The sequence below is a fragment of the Hylobates moloch genome, unplaced genomic scaffold (genome assembly GCF_009828535.3).
Source record: "Hylobates moloch isolate HMO894 unplaced genomic scaffold, HMol_V3 SCAFFOLD_21, whole genome shotgun sequence".
Taxonomy (NCBI): domain Eukaryota; kingdom Metazoa; phylum Chordata; class Mammalia; order Primates; family Hylobatidae; genus Hylobates; species Hylobates moloch.
This window is the reverse complement of record NW_026652296.1, coordinates 13,223,600-13,241,287: the sequence shown is the minus strand read 5'-3', so window position 1 is coordinate 13,241,287 and position 17,688 is coordinate 13,223,600. Positions and strand designations below refer to the sequence as shown.

The following is a 17,688-nucleotide window of genomic DNA, read 5'->3' as shown; positions in this document are numbered from 1 at the left end:
GGCATGAACCACCACGCCTGGACAAATAGGTTTTTAAGCTGTAACTTTGGGGAAGAAAAACCCAAGATAATTAAAAATGTCCCATTTAGATGATCTTTAGTTGACTTGACACAAGTCTTTGGGTCTGGACTGCTGTAGTAATTCATGATGTGGTTTTTTTAGGCACTGCATTAGAAGCGAAGAATAATATTAATTTATTTGGGTTAGAGAGCAGTGGTGAACCTGAGCTTGTAACATTCTGTTTAATAGAGTCTGATGTTCCAGTCCGTAACTGCAGTTGGAAGAGCTTTGGAAAAATGACTTGTGGACATGTAAGATAATTTTTAAAAACATAATTTTCTCTGCCTCCTGAAAGAAGTTTGTGTTTCTTAAATAACCAGCATTATTACTATTCTTTTTTTTTTTTTTTTTTCTTGAGACACCTGTCGCCCAGGCTAGAGTGCAGTGGCGTGATCTTGGCTCACTGCAACCTCTGCCTCCCAGGTTCAAGCGATTCTCCTGCCTCAGCCTCCTGAGTAGCTGGGATTACAAGATTACAGGCGTGTGCCATCATGCCGGTCTAATTTTTGTATTTTTAGTAGAGACAGGGTTTCCCCATGTTGGCCAGGCTGGTCTTGAACTCCTGACCTCGTGATCCGCCCCCTTGGCCTCCCAAAATGTTGGCATTTCAGGCGTGAGCCACTGTGCCCAGCCACTATTATTCTCTTTCAGATGAATCTAAAAGATGTTTAGTTTTCAGAAACTGGAGAAAATGTTATGTTCTCACTCTTCCCTGTTAAGTTTCAGCATCTGTTCTGGCTGTTTTACTTTTTCCCAAACCTTTTATTTAGAGCAAAAACTTGGATGAATTGATTTCAAGACTTCACTTTGCCTTTGGGTAAGGTTTTCCTTAGTGGTTTGCCTGAGTTGTGTTTTAGTATCTTTCTTGGGTTGCTTAGCTTTTTCAGCCTTTGGGACAATCTGTTGACTTAATTGTGAATTTTGGCTTTTCATTTCTTGTGCCATAGAATTTGTATGTGCTGCCAGGCATGGTGGCATGTTCCTGTAGTCCCAGCTACTTGATAAGGTGGCTTGATAAGCTACGATAAGGTGGTAGGAGGTAGCTTGATCCCAAGAGTTTGAGGCTGCAGTGAACTCTGGTCATACCATCGTACTGTATGTAGCCTGGGTGACACCGAGACCCTGTCTCTAGGAAAAAATAAAATAAAAGTTGTGCTAATAGAACATAAACTCTTTGAGGGCTGGGAGGTATCTGTTTTGTTTACTGCTATATCCTTAGTGCTCAGAATGGTGGCAGACACATAGTAGGTACTCAAATATTTGCTGAATAAATTTAGAGTAGCAGTAGCAGGTTTTTATTTATTGAGCACACACTGAATGGCAAAATGCTATGCTCTTTGAATGGATTTGGTGGTTTTTCCATTTTATAGCTTGTTTTCTGTTCATATGATAGTTTATGAATGTGTGTGAGGGAGGAAGGAGGAGATGAAGCCAGCATTGTTGAGGATGCTGCTAGCTATTACCAAATTTCATCAAGTTTAAGATACTATCAATTACAGAACACAATATTATTTTACGTGTTACTAGGTCTCAAACTCCTGGCCTCAAGTGATCCGCCTGCCTTGGCCCCCCAAAGTGTTGGGATTACAGGTGTGAGCCACCGCACCCGGCCTATTTTATGTACTACTGGGAAAGAAAATGTAAAACTGCCAAATGAATAAATGGATACTGTTAATAGCATGACATATTCTGATTTTAAAGATGTAAAAATATGAACAAACCCCAAAATATTTAAGGGATACTAGTTTTACATAAACTCTCATTTAACAATCATGAAACTTTAGAGGTGGATATTACTATCTTCATTTGAGAGAGGAGGAAATTGAAGCTCATGGGTTAATTACATAAGCTCTCCAGGTACAGGATCCAGATTGAGGTCTCTCAGATTTCAGAGGCCATGCCCTTTTTACCACCCTACACTGCCTTAGGAGTCAAGGAAATAAAATAGTACGTCGGCCTGTCTGTCAGCTTTGGCTTGAAGATACTTAGTTGGCATGGCTTTAAACATTTTCTTTGTAATTGATTTTTCCTATTTTTCCTTAAAATCAAGTATCTTGGCCGGGGCGCGGCGGCTCACGCCTGTAATCCCAGCACTTTGGGAGGCCGAGGAGGGCGGATCATCTGAGGTCAGGAGTTCGAGACCAGCCTGGCTAACACAGTGAAACCCCCCTCTACTAAAAATACAAAAATTAGCTGGGCATAGTGGTGGGTGCCTGTAATCCGGCTACTTGAGAGGCTGAGGCAGGAGAATCGCTTGAACCCAGGAGGTGGAGTTTGCAGTGAGCTGAGACCGCACAATTGTACTGTAGCCTGGGCAACAAGAGTGAAACTCTGTCTCAAAAAAAAAAAAAAAAATCAAATATCTTTGTATTTACTCTGTGCTAGCTAGTCTGTGTGTCTGTGTGTATACAAAATAATATAAGGTCTTATCTCTTCTTCTCAAGGAATTTATAGTCTGTTTGGGGAGATGAGAAATAAATATGAAAGTTAGATAACTAGAGAAGATTTAAATAACATTTCAGAGAATAATGCAAGAGGTTTAACAAGGCAGTGAAGGATTAATTGCCAAATAAATTGTACAAATAATTGCTTTTGGAGTTCAGAGGAAGAAATGATTGCTTGGGGCTGGGATAATCTAGGGAAGGATGTAAATGAATTCCTGGGAGATATTTTCAGTTAGTGAGATTATTTACTTTTCCTTTAAAATCGTATTAATGTTTGTTACAAATGGAACTGCAAACTGTTTGAATATGAACTATTGTATCTTAATTTTTTTAAATCTCCATATGAGAGTGCAGGAGCTACTACCCCAGAGAAAAGTAGATCATGCTTTCTACATGTATTTGCTTCTATTGTATCAAGTAGATGGAGAAAGTACTAATTTTTAGAAGAAAAATCTTTGGGTGAAATAAAAGGGGAACTCCCTGTCCCTAAATTCCTTGAGTGTCACTCTTGCCACGTTTACAATCAGTTGTACTTTGTGAGTCATTGCCAGGGTTACTTTTTGTGACTTGTAGCATTCATGATTAACTTCTAAAGGGTGGAAACAAGCATTAATCCCGTTTACATCACTAATGTTCTCTCTGCCCCCCCTCGCCCCTCCCCCTCCCTTCCCTCCTCTCCCCACTCTCCCCTCCCCTCCCCTCTCTCTCCTCAGGCTCAAAGGATCCTCCCACCTCAGTCTCCTTAGTAGTTGGGACCACAGGTGTGTGTCACTGTGCCCGTTTCATTTTTAAATTTTTTTGTAGAAATGGGGCCTTTCTATGTTGTTGCTCAGGCTGGTCTCGAACTCCTGGCCTCAAGTTACCCTCCTGCCTTGCAAGGCCTCCCAAAGTGCTGGGATTACAGGCAATAATCCTTCATACCATTTTGAAGCAAATACTAGACATTATATAATTTCCTTAAGTATCTATAAAAGATACAACTGTCTTTCATAAAAAGCAAACTCTACATTATTACATCTAGAAAACCTACATTAATTTCTTAGTAGTATCAAATATGCAATCACTTCAGTTTTCTAGTTCTCTCTTCTCATTTTTTAATTTGTTGGAATCAGATTCAAACAAGATGCAGGCATTGCAGTTTGGTTTTTATGCATCCTAAGTTTCTGTTAATATAGGTTTTCTCTTCCATCTCTTTTTTCCTTCCAATTTATCAAATTATTTTTTGCCCTGTAGAGTTGTTTTTTTTTGTTTGTTTGTTTGTTGTTGTTGGAGGGACAGAGACTTACTCTGTCACCCAGGCTGGAGTGCAGTGCTGCGATCATAGCTCACTGTAGTCTCAAACTCTTTGGCTCAAGCGATCCTCCCACCTCAGCCTCCCGAGTAGCTGGGATTAAAGGTGCACACCACCATGCCAGCTACATTTAAATTTTTTTTTTTTTTTTGTGGAAATGGGGCTCTTGCTATGTTACTCAGGCTGGTCTGGAACTCCTGGCCTCAAGTGATTGTCCTGTCTTGGCCTCCTAAAGTGCCGGGCTTACAGGCACAAGTAACCGTGCCTGGCAGTTTCTTATTGTCTGGATTTTGCGGAGTATATCTTTATGGTGGTTTTTCAGTGTGTCCTCTGTCCTCTCTCTCTCTCTAGTTTTAAAATGGTAGCTTTCAAGTCTTGATCAGTTTCTGGTTCAGTTATTTTTGACAAGTGTATTAATTATCTGTTGCTGCGTAACAAATTATCTCCAAACTTGACATTTTAAACCAGCATTTATTGGTCGCAGCACCTCAGGAGGCTGAGGTGGGAGGATTGCTTAAGCCTGGAAGTTTGAGGCTGCAGTGAGCTATGATTGCATCTGTGAATAGGCAACTCCTAGGCAACACCCTGTCTCTAAAAATTGGCCAGGCATGGTGGCTCACGCCTGTAGTCCTAGCACTTTGGGAAGCCCAGGCGGGTGGATCATTTGAGCCCAGGAGTTTGAGACCAGCCTGGGCAACATGGCGAAACCCCATCTATACAAACAATACAAAAACTATCCGGGCATGGTGGCACATACCTCTAGTCCCAGCTACTTGGAGGCTGAGGCAGGAGGGAGGATGTCTTGAGCTGGGATGTGGAGGTTGCAGTTGGCTGAGAACACAACACTATACTCCAGTCTGGGTGACAGTAAGACTCTGTTTCAAAACAAAGCAAAACAAACCTCCCAAACTCCTTAGTATTTATTATCTTCCACAGTTGCTGAAGGTTAGGACTCTGGGAGTAGCCTAGCTGAGGGGTTCTGGTTTTAGTACCCTTAATGGGTTGCAGTCATCTGAAGGTTTAACAAAGGCTGGAGGATTTGCTTCCGAGGTGGCTTACTCAGTGGCCATTGGTGGGAGGTCTCAGTTTCTGCCTGAGTGTCCTAAAGGTACTGCCAGAGCTAGTGATCAGAGAGAAGGAGAAAATGAGGAGGGAATTTGAAATGCCTTTATGACCTCAGAAGTGACAGCTTGTCACTTTTCTTTTGGTCACATAGACCAACTTTGATACAGTGTGGGAGGGGACTGCTTAAATTCATGAATACCTAGAGATGGGTGTCGCTGGGGTTGTCATCTTGGTGCTGGCTACTACAGTGAGACTACTTCCCAGGGAATGTGGTTTATCAGAAGACACATGACATCTGTTTGAGTTGTTAATATTAGCAGATACTATAAAGAAAAACTTTTTTTTTCTTTCTTCTTCTTTTTTTTTTTTTTTTTTCTTTGGAGAGAGTCTTGCTCTGTTGCCTAGGCTGGAGTGCAATGGTGTGATCTTAGCTCACCGCAACCTCCACCTCCTGGGTTCAAGTGATTCTCCTGCCTCAGCCTCCCAAGTAGCTGGGACTACTGGTGCACACCACCACGCCTGGCTCAGTTTTGTATTTTTAGTAGAGACGGGGTTTCACCATGTTGGCCAGGCTGGTCTCGCATTCCTGACCTCAGGTGATCCACCTGCCTTGTCCTCCTAGGGTGTTGGGATTATAGGCATGAGCCGCTGTGCCCAGCCAAGAAAAACTTTTTCTAATCAAGTATTTGGTTACCTGGTGTGGGTATAGTTTACATAGGAAAGATGGGATATATCTTAGACTCTCTTTATTTACTAGTATTTAAAATAAGTTAGTTTACTAGTATTCTGTGGTAAAAAACATTTTTTTTCTCAAAGTTTTTAAAAAAACTTTATTTTGAAATAATTTTAGACTTTTGGGAATGTTGCAAAAATAGTAGAGTTTTCCTGTGTACTCCACCCAGGTTCCCCCAATTTAGTAACTTGCATAGCCATGTTATAGTGATCAAAACTAAGGCTAACACTGGTATAATACTGTTAACTAAGTAGCAGATATTGTCAAATTTCCACTATTGTGTTTTTTTTCTGTTCCAGGATCCAATCCTATTCTTTATTAATCTCTCCCTTTTGTTGTTTTGAGGCTTTATTTTGTAATTTTTCAAGTATTTTTTTTTTCAGTTAGGTGTAGGATGTCCATGATAATATATCTTTATTTGTCCTTTATTTAATACTACCTTTTTTTTTTTTTTTTCTTAAAGGCAGGGTCTCACTGTCACCCAGGCTGGAATGCAGTTGTGCTGACATGGTTCACTGCAGCCTCAACCTCCTGGGTTTAAGCGGTCCTTCTGTGTAGCTGAGAACACAGGCATGTGTCAGCATGCCTGACTAATTGTTGTGGGTATTTAAAAAAATTTATGAAGTTTGTATTTTGTTTTAGATGTTGCCTTTATATTAAAATCCTTATGTAATAGACTTAGTGCTCCCCCCCCCCATTTTTTGGTTATTTTCTGTTGGTTTCTTACTTTGAATACTATTGAAATTACCTAGTAACTTCTTTTTCTTCCCAAGCATTTGATTTAAAGAAGTATCTTTTTCTTTCAGTTGATATCAAGTAATCAGTTTTTTTTTCCAGTTTTTATCTCTTCATACTTCAGTTTATGGATAGTTGTGCTCTAGCTACATTGTTGGAACATAGTCATTATGTAGTATAAAGTGTCACTTAGAACCCTCATTCAGGTTTTTACAGATAAATATATATTTAATGCCCACTACCATTTTTATGTTGATATGGACTTTCCAGTTATTTGGGTCATCTGGAATTCATTTTCTCTAATAAATTCCTCAGGAAGAGCTTATGGGAACAGTATTCCTTGTGTTCCACTATGTTTGAGAAGTTTGTCTGCAGCTTTAATAGTTAAAAGCTGGCTTGGTGATGATAAAATTCTGTTCCACAGTATGTGAAATATGTCATTCCACTGTCTTCTGGAACAGAGCATAGCTGTTACAGTATGATGTTGACCTGTTTTTCTTTGAGCAATGTAGCTTTTTTTTTTTTTTAATTGTTTATATATCCATAGGATTTTTTTTGTCATTGTTTAGATATCCATAGGATTTTTTGGTTTGTACTCTTTTTTTTTTTTTTTTTTTGAGACAGAGTCTCACTTTGTTGCCCAGGCTGGAGTGCAGTGACAGGATCTCGGCTCACTGCAACCTCTGCCTTCCAGGTTCAAGGGATTCTCCTGCCTCAGCCTCCCTAGTAGCTGGAACTACAGGCGCGTACTACCATGCCCAGCTAATTTTTGTATTTTTAGTAGAGACAGGGTTTTGCCATGTTGGCTAGGCTGATCTCGAATTCCTGACCTCAGGTATCCACCTGCTTTGGCCTCCCAAAGTGCTGGGATTACAGGCGTGAGCCACTGCACCTGGCCTTTGTAATCTTATTGGTGTTGGTTGGTCTGACACATTTTTCCTTGGGCATTCAGTGAGTCTTTTCAATATGTATTAATAGTTTCAAGCTTCCTTCCCTTCTTTTTTTTGTCTCTTTCTCAATATCATGAAGGTTTTCTTAGTGTTGTTTTTTTTTTTATTTGCTTTTTGTTTTTGTTGTCTTACTGCCTTGGTTTTCTTCTTTGGGACTCCTACTATACATATGTTGGATCATCTTTGTGGTATATATGTAGAGACATGGTCTTGGTCTGTCGCCTAGGCTGAAGTGCAGTGGTGTGATCATGGCTCATTGCAACCTCCACCTCCTGGGCTCAGGCGATCCTCCTACCTCAGTGTCCTGAATAGCTAGGGCTACGGGGGCATGCCATCATGCCTGGCTAATTTTTATATTTTTTATAGAGATGGGGTTTTGCCATGTTGCCCAGGCTGGTCTAGAACTCCTGAGCTCAAGTGATCCTCCCACCTCAACCTTCCAAAATGTTGGGATTACAGGCATGAGCCACTGTGCCAGGTCTGTATATTGTTTATGTGAGATAAACTTCTCTTTTGTTTCCTCACTTGTATATCCAACTGTCCTCTGAACCTTTTCATTTAGATTTCTAATGGACAACTGAAACTCAACGTGTCCCAAACCGATCTCATCATTTTCCCTGTAAGATCTTCACTAAAGCCTTCTTTCTCATTGTTGGTAATTCATTCTTGCTGTTGCTTAGGCCTAAAAACCTTGACTACTCTTTTATCTCCTTGCTATTTTTAAGATCTATCTAGTGTCTGGCCACATCTCAATAATTCCATTGAACCAACATTTTCTGTGAGTTATTGTAATAACATCCTAACAAGTCTTCCTGCATTTTACTCTTGTTTCCTTATATCCTGTTAGTAACATAACAGCTGGAGGGATCTTTTACAATCCTAAACTGGTTTGTCATTCCTCTCTTCTAGACTTTGTAGAGGTTTCTTATTTCACCCAGAGTAGAAATGAAAGTTCTTACTTTGTTTCAATGAGACTCTGTGACTTGCCTCTGTTTTTTTGTTTTTGTTTTCGTTTTTTCAGACCGAGTTTCCCTCTTGTTGCCTAGCCTTTAGTGCAGTGGCGCAATCTTGGCTCACTGCAACCTCCGCCTCCTGCATTCAAGTAATTCTTCTGCCTCAGCCTCTCGAGTTGCTGGGATTACAGGCATGTGCCACCACGCCCAGCTAATTTTGTATTTTTAGTAGAGATGGGGTTTCTCCATGTTGGTCAGGCTGGTCTCGAACTCCCTACCTCAGGTGATCTGCCCGCCTTGGCCTCCCAAAGTGCCGAGGTTACAGGTGTGAGCCACCGTGACCGGCCTGCCTCTGTTATATCTCTGATCTCACCTATCATTCCTGTCTTCCTTGTTCATTCTTGATCCAGTACTGTTCTTCATCCAGTGCAGGCACATTCTTGCCTTTGGGTATGCCCTTTCTTGGAATGTTTCTGTCATATATCTGATTAAGTTCCTCATCTCTTTAAAGTCTCAATTCTTACACTCTTAATGAGGCCCACCCTTACCACCCTATTTAATACTGGAACTTCTGACCTTATAGCACTAATGCTCTAATATATTAATACTTTACTTATTTATTGTGTTTAATTATAAAGCATATGCTCCACAAGAACAAAAATCCTAGTACCCCTTGCTCACTGACATATCTCAAACACTTAGATAAGTGTCTGGCATATGGTAGATGTTCATCATTCATTTGTCGAGTGAATAAATATACCGTGTATTTCCTTGAAAGGAGGATGTCCTAAAGCCATTCTCTCACCCCTGTCTGTGGCATTAAGATGTTTTTCTGGGTCACAGCATATCGTTTTCTTTAAACGCTGTGGTGGGAGTACATTAGGAAAGTTCCTAGTTTTTGTTGATTTTATTTTATTTTTATTTTATCGTTATTATTATTTTTTGAGACGGAGTCTCACTCTGTCGCCCAGACTGGAGTGCAGTGGCGCGATCTCGGCTTACTGCAAGCTCCGCCTCCCAGGTTCACGCCATTCTCCTGCCTCAGCCTCCCGAGTAGCTGGGACTATAGGCGCCCGCCACCACGCCTGGCTAATTTTTTTTTTTTTTTGTATTTTTAATAGAGACGGGATTTTACCATGTTAGCCAGGATGTTCTTGATCTTCTAACCTCGTGATCCGCCCGCCGCGGCCTCCCAAAGTGCTGGGATTACAGGCGTGAGCCACTGCGCCCGGCCCATTTTATTATTTTTTGAGATGGAGTCTGGCTCTGTCACCCAGACTGAAGTGCAGCGGCATGATCTCAGCTCACTGCAACCTCCACCTCCTGGGTTCAAGCAATTGTCGTGCCTTAGCCTCCTGAGTAGCTAGGATTACAGGCGCCTGCCACCACCCCCTGCTAATTTTTTAATTTAATTTAATTTTTTATTTTTAGTAAAGATGGGGTTTCACCAAGTTGGCCAGGCTGGTCTTGAACTCCTGACCTCAGGTTATGCACCTGCCTCGACCTCCCAAAGTGCTGCGATTATAGGTGTGAGCCACCATGCTCAGCCTTTGCTGGTTTTATTTTAGCTTCCAGTCTTTTTAGGCTGGAGCTGTTTCTAGAAATCCATTTAAGATGGAAGGTGACTCTGAAATTGGTTAAATAAAGTTAGGGTGGTTTGTTAATATAGAGGAATTGTGAGTTACCACCTGTCATATATATAAGAGAATTTCTTATTTGTTTTCTTACTCTCTAAGCCTAATAAAAAGTTAATTAAAAAAAAAAATTCATTCTAGGCCAGGTGCGGTGGCTCACACCTGTAATCCCAGAACTTTGGGAGGCGGAGGTGGGCAGATCGCCTGAGGTCAGGAGTTCCAGACCAGCTTGCCCAACATGGTGAAACCCCGTCTCTACTAAAAATACAAAAAATTAGCTGGGCATGGTGGCAGGCGCCTATAATCTTAGCTACTCGGGAGGCTGAGGCAGGAGAATTACTTGAACCTGGGAGGCAGAGGTTGGAGTGAGCTGAGATCATGCCACTGCACTCCAGCCTGGGTGGCAAGAGTGAAACTCCATCTCAAAAAATAAAATAAAAATTAAAAAAGTATCTTTTTTACTGCATTTTCAGTGGCAGTTTGAGAAGAAGGGGTGGTACATGTCAATAGACATTAACATGCAATTGAGAAATGCTTTTAAAAAAGTGTACGTGTATATTATGTCTTCTCAATGTTTTTATAATTCTGTTTCAGCAAATCAATAGAGTTGCAGTAATCTAGAAAGGATTAATTATGTCATGATGGTTTACTGTGTAGTCTCCCCAAGAAGGGCCACTCTGTTCTGCTTACTGCTGTTAGGCACAAGATGTGAAATAATATCTGTGAGGTCTTCATTCGGTGAATATGATAAAATCAATTGGCATTTTAAAGGGTCTCCTAAAAATACCATTTAATGAATTTTAAAAATTATTAGTGAATTATTATTGAGAACATTTGTTAAATTAGTGTTTTCTTGGTTTGGATTAGATGTAAGGCATAAACTTCAAAGATGTAAAAACTGTATTTAAAAATTTTTTGAAATTTTTTGTAGAGATGGGGGTCTCACCACGTTGCCTAGGGTGGTTTTGAGCTCTTGGGCTCAAGTGATCCTCCCACCTCAGCCTCCAAAAGTGTTAGATTGCAGTCCTGAGCCATCATGCCTAACCTTAATTTTGTATCACCTATGGAGAACATGTATTAACTTTGTAATAAAAAAGTTTTTAGGCCTGGTGCAGCGGCTCTTGCCTGTAATGCCAGCACACTGGGAGGCTGAGGTGAGAAGATCACTTAAGCCCAGGAGTTTGAGGCCAGCCTGGGCAACATGGCAAGACCCCAGATTGACAAAAAGTTAAAAAAAAATTAGCTGGGTGTGATGTGGTTAAAAAAAAAAATTAGCTGGGCTCAGGATGACAGGTACCTGTGGTCCCAGCTACCTGGAAGGCTGAGACATGGCAATCACTTGAGACCAGGAGGTTGAGGCTACAGCAAACTATGATCTGTCCGCTGCACTCCATCCTGGGCAACAGAGCGAAGACTGTCTCAAAAAAAAAAAAAAAAAAAAAAAAAAAAAAAGTCTTCTGTATTTTCTATAAATTGGTGGTGTTTGGATCTAGAGGCTCGAGCACAGATGATTTAATGAGATCAGTTTCCAGGTTTGCAGATTCACAAACCTTTGTTCTGTTAAATTCTTCTTCTTTCTTCTTTTTTTTTGGAGACAGAGTCTTCCTCTGTCACCAGGCTGGAGTGCAGTTGCACAACCAAGGCTTCTTGCAGCCTCAACCTCCCAGGCTCAAGAAATCCTCCCACCTTAGTTTCCTAAATAGCTGGGACTACAGGCGCACACCACCACCATGCCTGGCTAATTTTTGTAATTTTTTGTAGAGACACAATTTCACCATGTTGCTTAGGCTGGTCTCAAGCTCCTGAGCTCAAGCGGTCTGCCTACCTGGGCCTCCCAGAGTGCTGGGATTACAGGCGTGAGCCACTGCGCCTGGCTGTTCTTTTAAATTTTTAAGTTGGCCTGAGAAAGCTTGCAGAGCCTTATTCTCCAGATGTCTCTTTTTACAATTATTCTTCTAACTGCCAAAAGAAAGTAAGAAGTCTCCCATTTTACTGTGTTGTGTTTCAGTTTTTTTTTTTTTTTTTAAAGGGTTTGAAGGCCAGCCGTGGTGGCTCACGCCTGTAATCCCAGTACTTTGGGAGGCTGAGGCGGGCAGATCACCTGAGGTTGGGAGTTTGAGACCAGCCTGACCAACATGGAGAAACCCCATCTCTACTAAAAATACAAAATTAGTCGGGCATGGAGGCACATGCCTGTAATCTCAGCTACTCGGGAGGCTGAGGCAGGAGAATTGCTTGCATCCAGGAGGCGGAGGTTGCTGTGAGTTGATATCGTGCCATTGCACTCCAGCTTGGGCAACAAGAGCAAAACTCCATCTCGGAAAAAAAAAAAAGGTGGGGGGGGGGTTTGAAACACATGGGCAATTAGAAATATTGGTGTCAGAGTTTAACAAGTGAATGACTCTCAACAGCTGATTAACAAACGACCTATTAGTTGGTTTCTAAGTGTGTTTTCATCAGAATTGAGGTGGGAGTTAATCAAATTGCTCTCTGAGAGATCATGAAAACATAATTTTTGGGTAGTTCACTGAGACTTTTATCATCTAATTAAGATTATACTGAAAGAATTGAATGACATTGCTTTCACGTAACTCCTTCCATGTATTTAATCTACTTATGGTCAGCACATTTTATTTTTAATCTTACAAAAAATGAATGCATGTTGGTGGTGGGAGAGGGACAAAACATCTTGTCCATTGTAGCTGAACAGATTCACTGACAGTGAAAAGTGTATTTTTATGTATCTATTACCCAAATTTGTAATATGTTTATGTTTTGAACAGTTACATCCTAATAATGATCATAGTAACTCAGAATAAGATGTTTTTCAATACTTAGACCTTATGATAAGATGGAATTTAATTATTTCAGTTTATATATCTTTTTTCAGATATAGGATAATAAAATACATTCAAGAGTAAAATGGCATTTCCTCATGATTAAATTCTGGGGAAGAAGAACGGAAATTTTATATTTCAGGAGAAAGGAAGAGTTGTAAAATTTCTGACTTAGAGATGATCTAGGTTCTTTTCAATACATAAGAATGATATAACACCTTATTAAAATGCTAATACTCATAATATCTTGGAGGTGACTACTTCGTAACTAAATTGATGAAAAATTTAAATGTCAACTTGCAAATGTTCTGGGGCCCATAGTTTTTCAAGAATCTTCTGGTAGGTACTTGAGCAAAAACATTCAAGTCAAGTGCCGGGCACGGTGGCTCATGCTTGTAATCCCAGCACTTTGGGAGGCCGAGGCGGGCGGATCACGAGGTCAGGAGATCGAGACCACGGTGAAACCCCGTCTCTACTAAAAATACAAAAAATTAGCCGGGCGTGGTGGTGGGCGCCTGTAGTCCCAGCTACTCAGAGAGGCTGAGGCAGGAGAATGGCGTCAACCCGGGAGGCGGAGCTTGCAGTGAGCCGAGATTGCGCCACTGCACTCCAGCCTGGGCGACAGAGCAAGACTCCGTCTCAAAAAAAAAAAAAAAACATTCAAGTCCTTTGGTACCTGTTTGTTGTCAGGCTCCGTGCTGGCTGTGTTGGTGATGTAATGACACGTTCCCTGAATTGACACATTCCCATCTTTCAAGCAGTAGACTTTCTACAACAACCACCTTAATTTATGTCTGAAGCAAAGACGTATAACCGTACACACTAAAGATCTTTACATTTCGTGTTTTTATAAACAGAATTACAAATGCATATTTTGTATTTGAAATTTTAAGACCCCTCCTCTCCAGGATGTGTGTGTGTTTCTTTATGAAAGTACAGGCTGGAAGAGAAATTTTCAAACTAAGATGAATGTTTCTTTTTGACAGTGATTAAAAGATGATTAACATAGTGGTGATTCTGTTGAAAAATTTTAAACATGTATTTTAAAAAAATGGAAAAACATTATTTGTGTATGCCATAGCAATTTATTTTGCCCACGTAGGAAACAGGGAAAAGAAGAATTTTTATATGGTTCAATATTTCACTGTTAAGATAACTTAATACGTATGTATCCTTCCGTGAGGAATAAATAGGAAGGCTAAAATAGAAAGGTTAATGTAAACATTTTTTAAAAGTAAATTGTTAGGTTATAAAAAAATTTTAATTTTACTGTTGTTTTTTGGGCTTTAAGGAAGCTCTGTATCTCTAGGTTTTTAAATCCTAATGCACCAGGTTGGCCCTTTTGCTGAGGATGAGGCACTTTTGTGGTAGTGTTGCCATGGTGACTGCTTGCCAAGTGCTGTCTCAAGGTCACTCATCACTAATAGCCCTGAATACTTGGATTTTGTTAAGGGAAAATATCAACACTCAGTTGATAAAATGAAGTTAATTATCATATCACGTTACTGAAGCATATCTAGCAAAATTATACTTATAAACAGCATTTTGTGTTAGTATTGATAAACTGTATTTTTTTGAATATTGAGTTTTAACCTGCCAGATTAGAAGGCTAATGGAAAATCTATAAATTAGCCATAGTCCATATTGTAATATTTTGATTTTATTCCATTTCTGACTTTAAAAAATGCAGCAGCGTAATTTTACTATGGTTATGTTTGAAGATAACTAAGTATATTTCCCTCAATATTTGCTTTTTGATACAAGGCAAGAGCAAAGATTTCTTAGCATTTATTTTTTATTTTGGTAAACTTAGCTTGAAGTTGCCAGTTGCTGAAGCCCTTGTCCATATAAGAATAGGATGATCATTATATTTTCCCCAAACCAAATTGCAGGTAGATAGTAGAGCTATCTACCTAGGTTCTATTTCATATATTCCTTGTCTCATACTGCTGTTAATTTTCCTTGTCCTTTCTAGGTTTTAATTTTTTTGTTATATGCAAACATCATACCAGAAAAGCTGTTCATTAAAGGTTTTTGTTGTTTTTATCAAACCAATTTTCAATAAAGGAAAATATGAAAAGAAATTCCCTTTTGCATTAGTCTATGTTTCATCTGGGTCTTGTTCTAGAGAGAAAATCAGAGCTGTGTGTCTTCATTAGGATGAAAGGTGACTTTGAAATCAGAGATGAGAAGCATTACTTTAAAAAGTAAAAATGTGATTGAAACAAACAAAAACATGCTTTTCAAAATACATGGTTAGATTTTTTTTTTTTTTTAAGACAGGGTTTTGCTCTGTCACCCAGGCTGGATGGAATACAGTGGTATGATCTTGGTTCACTGTAACCTCTGCCTCCAGGGCTCAAGGGATCCTCCCACCTCAGCCTCCCGGGTAGCTGGGACTACAAGCACACACCACCATATCCAGCTAATTTTTGTATTTTTTTGTAGAGACAGAGTTTCACCATGTTGCCCAGTCTGGTCTTGAATTCCTGGGCTTAAGGGATCTGCTCGCTTTGGCCTCCCGAAGTGTTAGAATTACAGGCGTGAGCCACCGTGCCTGGCCTGAAAATTTGGTCTTTTGGCTAATTAGAATCTAACTAGTTCCTCTGCTTTCAGGGGAATTGGATGAATTGGTTCTCCTAAAGCATTATCATCTCTGCTTCTGTAGAGCAGACACCTTTTGCAATGTCCGATCAAGATATTTTTACACTCTTGAAATTTCTTTTTTTTTAAAAATTATTATTATTATACTTTAAGCTTTAGGGTACATGTGCACAACGTGCAGGTTTGTTACATATGTATACATGTGCCATGTTGGTGTGCTGCACCCATTAACTCGTCATTTAGCATTAGGTATATCACCTAATGTTATCCCTCCCCCCTCCCCCCACCCCACAACAGTCCCCAGTGCGTGATGTTCCCCTTCCTGTGTCCGTGTGTTCTCATTGTTCAATTCCCACCTATGAGTGAGAACATGTGGTGTTTGGTTTTTTGTCTTTGTGATAGTTCGCTGAGAATGATGGTTTCCAGCTTCATCCATGTCCCTACAAAGGACATGAACTCATCATTTTTTATGGCTGCATAGTATTCCATGGTGTATATGTGCCATATTTTCTTAATCCAGTCTATCATTGTTGGACATTTGGGTTGGTTCCAAGTCTTTGCTATTGTGAATAGTGCTGCAGTAAACATACATGTGCATATGCCTTTATAGCAGCATGATTTATACTCCTTTGGGTATATACCCAGTAATGGGATGGCTGGGTCAAATGGTATTTCTAGTTCTAGATCCCTGAGGAATCGCCACACCGACTTCCACAATGGTTGAACTAGTTTACAGTCCCACCAACAGTGTAAAAGTGTTCCTATTTCTCCACATCCTCTCCAGCACCTGTTGTTTCTTGACTTTTTAATGATCGCCATTCTAACTGGTGTGAGATGGTATCTCATTGTGGTTTTGATTTGCATTTCTCTGATGGCCAGTGATGATGAGCATTTTTTCCTGTGTGTTTTGGCTGCATACATGTCTTCTTTTGAGAAGTGTTTGTTCATATCCTTTGCCCACTTTTTGATGGGGTTGTTTGTTTTTTTCTTGTAAATTTGTTTGAGTTCATTGTAGATTCTGGATATTAGCCCTTTGTCAGATGAGTAGGTTGCAAAAATTTTCTCCCATTCTGTAGGTTGCCTTTTCACTCTGATGGTGGTTTCTTTTGCGTGCAGAAGCTCTTTAGTTTAATTCGATCCCATTTGTCAATTTTGGCTTTTGTTGCCATTGCTTTTGGTGTTTTAGACATGAAGTCCTTGCCCAAAATCTCCTTAAGCTGATAAGCAACTTCAGCAAAGTCTCAGGATATAAAATCAATGTGCAAAAATCACAAGCATTCTTATACACCAATAAGAGACAAATGAAGAGCCAAATCATGAGTGAACTCCCATTCACAATTGCTTCAAAGAGAATAAAATACCTAGGAATCCAACTTACAAGGGATGCGAAGGACCTCTTCAAGGAGAACTACAAACCACTGCTCAATGAAATAAAAGAGGATACAAACAAATGGAAGAACATTCCATGCTCATGGGAAGGAAGAATCAGTATTGTGAAAATGGCCATACTGCCCAAGGTAATTTATAGATTCAATGCCATCCGCATCAAGCTACCAATGACTTTCTTCACAGAATTGGAAAAAACTACTTTAAAGTTCAGATGGAACCAAAAAAGAGCCCACATAGCCAAGTCAATCCTAAGCTGAAAGAACAAAGCTGGAGGCATCACGCTACCTGACTTCAAGCTACACTACAAGGCTACAGTAACCAAAACAGCATGGTACTGGTACCAAAACAGAGATACAGACCAGTAGAACAGAACAGAGCCCTCAGAAATAATGCTGCATATCTACAACTATCTGATCTTTGACAAACCTGACAAAAACAAGCAATGGGGAAAGGATTCCCTGTTTACACTCTCGAAATTTTAATGAATGCAAAGCTCTATAGATATTGTTGCAAATATGCCAGGTAGTATGTATATGCCAGCTAACGTTTGTTTCATTTTTGCATATTTATGAAGCCAAGTATATTATCTGATGCTATATTTGCTAATTTATTTGGAAAAAGGTGTTAATATAAAACTCTGTAAGCTATGATATTAGGCAACATGATCTAGAAAACAGAATATTGGACTGGGAGTCCAGGGCCCTGCACTGATCTTTCATCTTTCTTTTACTGTGTGAACTTGGTCAAGTCACTTGTGGTTCATGTTTCTCATTTGTAAAACAAGGTATTTCCATTTCTGTTGTGACCATCCATAATTCCAGTGTCAGTATTCTGTGTAGTAAAATTTGGATTATCTTCAATAATGGGGAGAATTGTAGTTCATACCAATCTAAAATGCTGAAGCTTTCAAACTGATTCCTTTGATTTTGGATGCAGATTTATTTTGTTTTTCCTTAGATACTATTAAAGGGTTTTTTTTTTTTTTTTTTTTTT

At 39.8% G+C, this 17,688-nt stretch overlaps 1 protein-coding gene across 8 annotated transcripts in view; it reads left to right on the top strand.

The window, feature by feature from the left end:
• NCOA3 (nuclear receptor coactivator 3) overlaps window positions 1-17,688 on the top strand; it is a 152,442-nt gene that overhangs the window by 33,158 nt on the left and 101,596 nt on the right. The window contains exon 1 of one of the 8 annotated variants that reach the window (XM_032142944.2): window positions 250-311. The exons of 6 other annotated variants lie outside the window; for them this stretch is intronic. The gene's annotated coding sequence lies outside the window, so the exon portion shown is untranslated. Of the gene's footprint in view, window positions 1-249; window positions 312-3,248; window positions 3,266-17,688 lie in introns of those variants that run through there. One more of the 8 variants, XM_058433250.1, reaches the window with a different exon arrangement.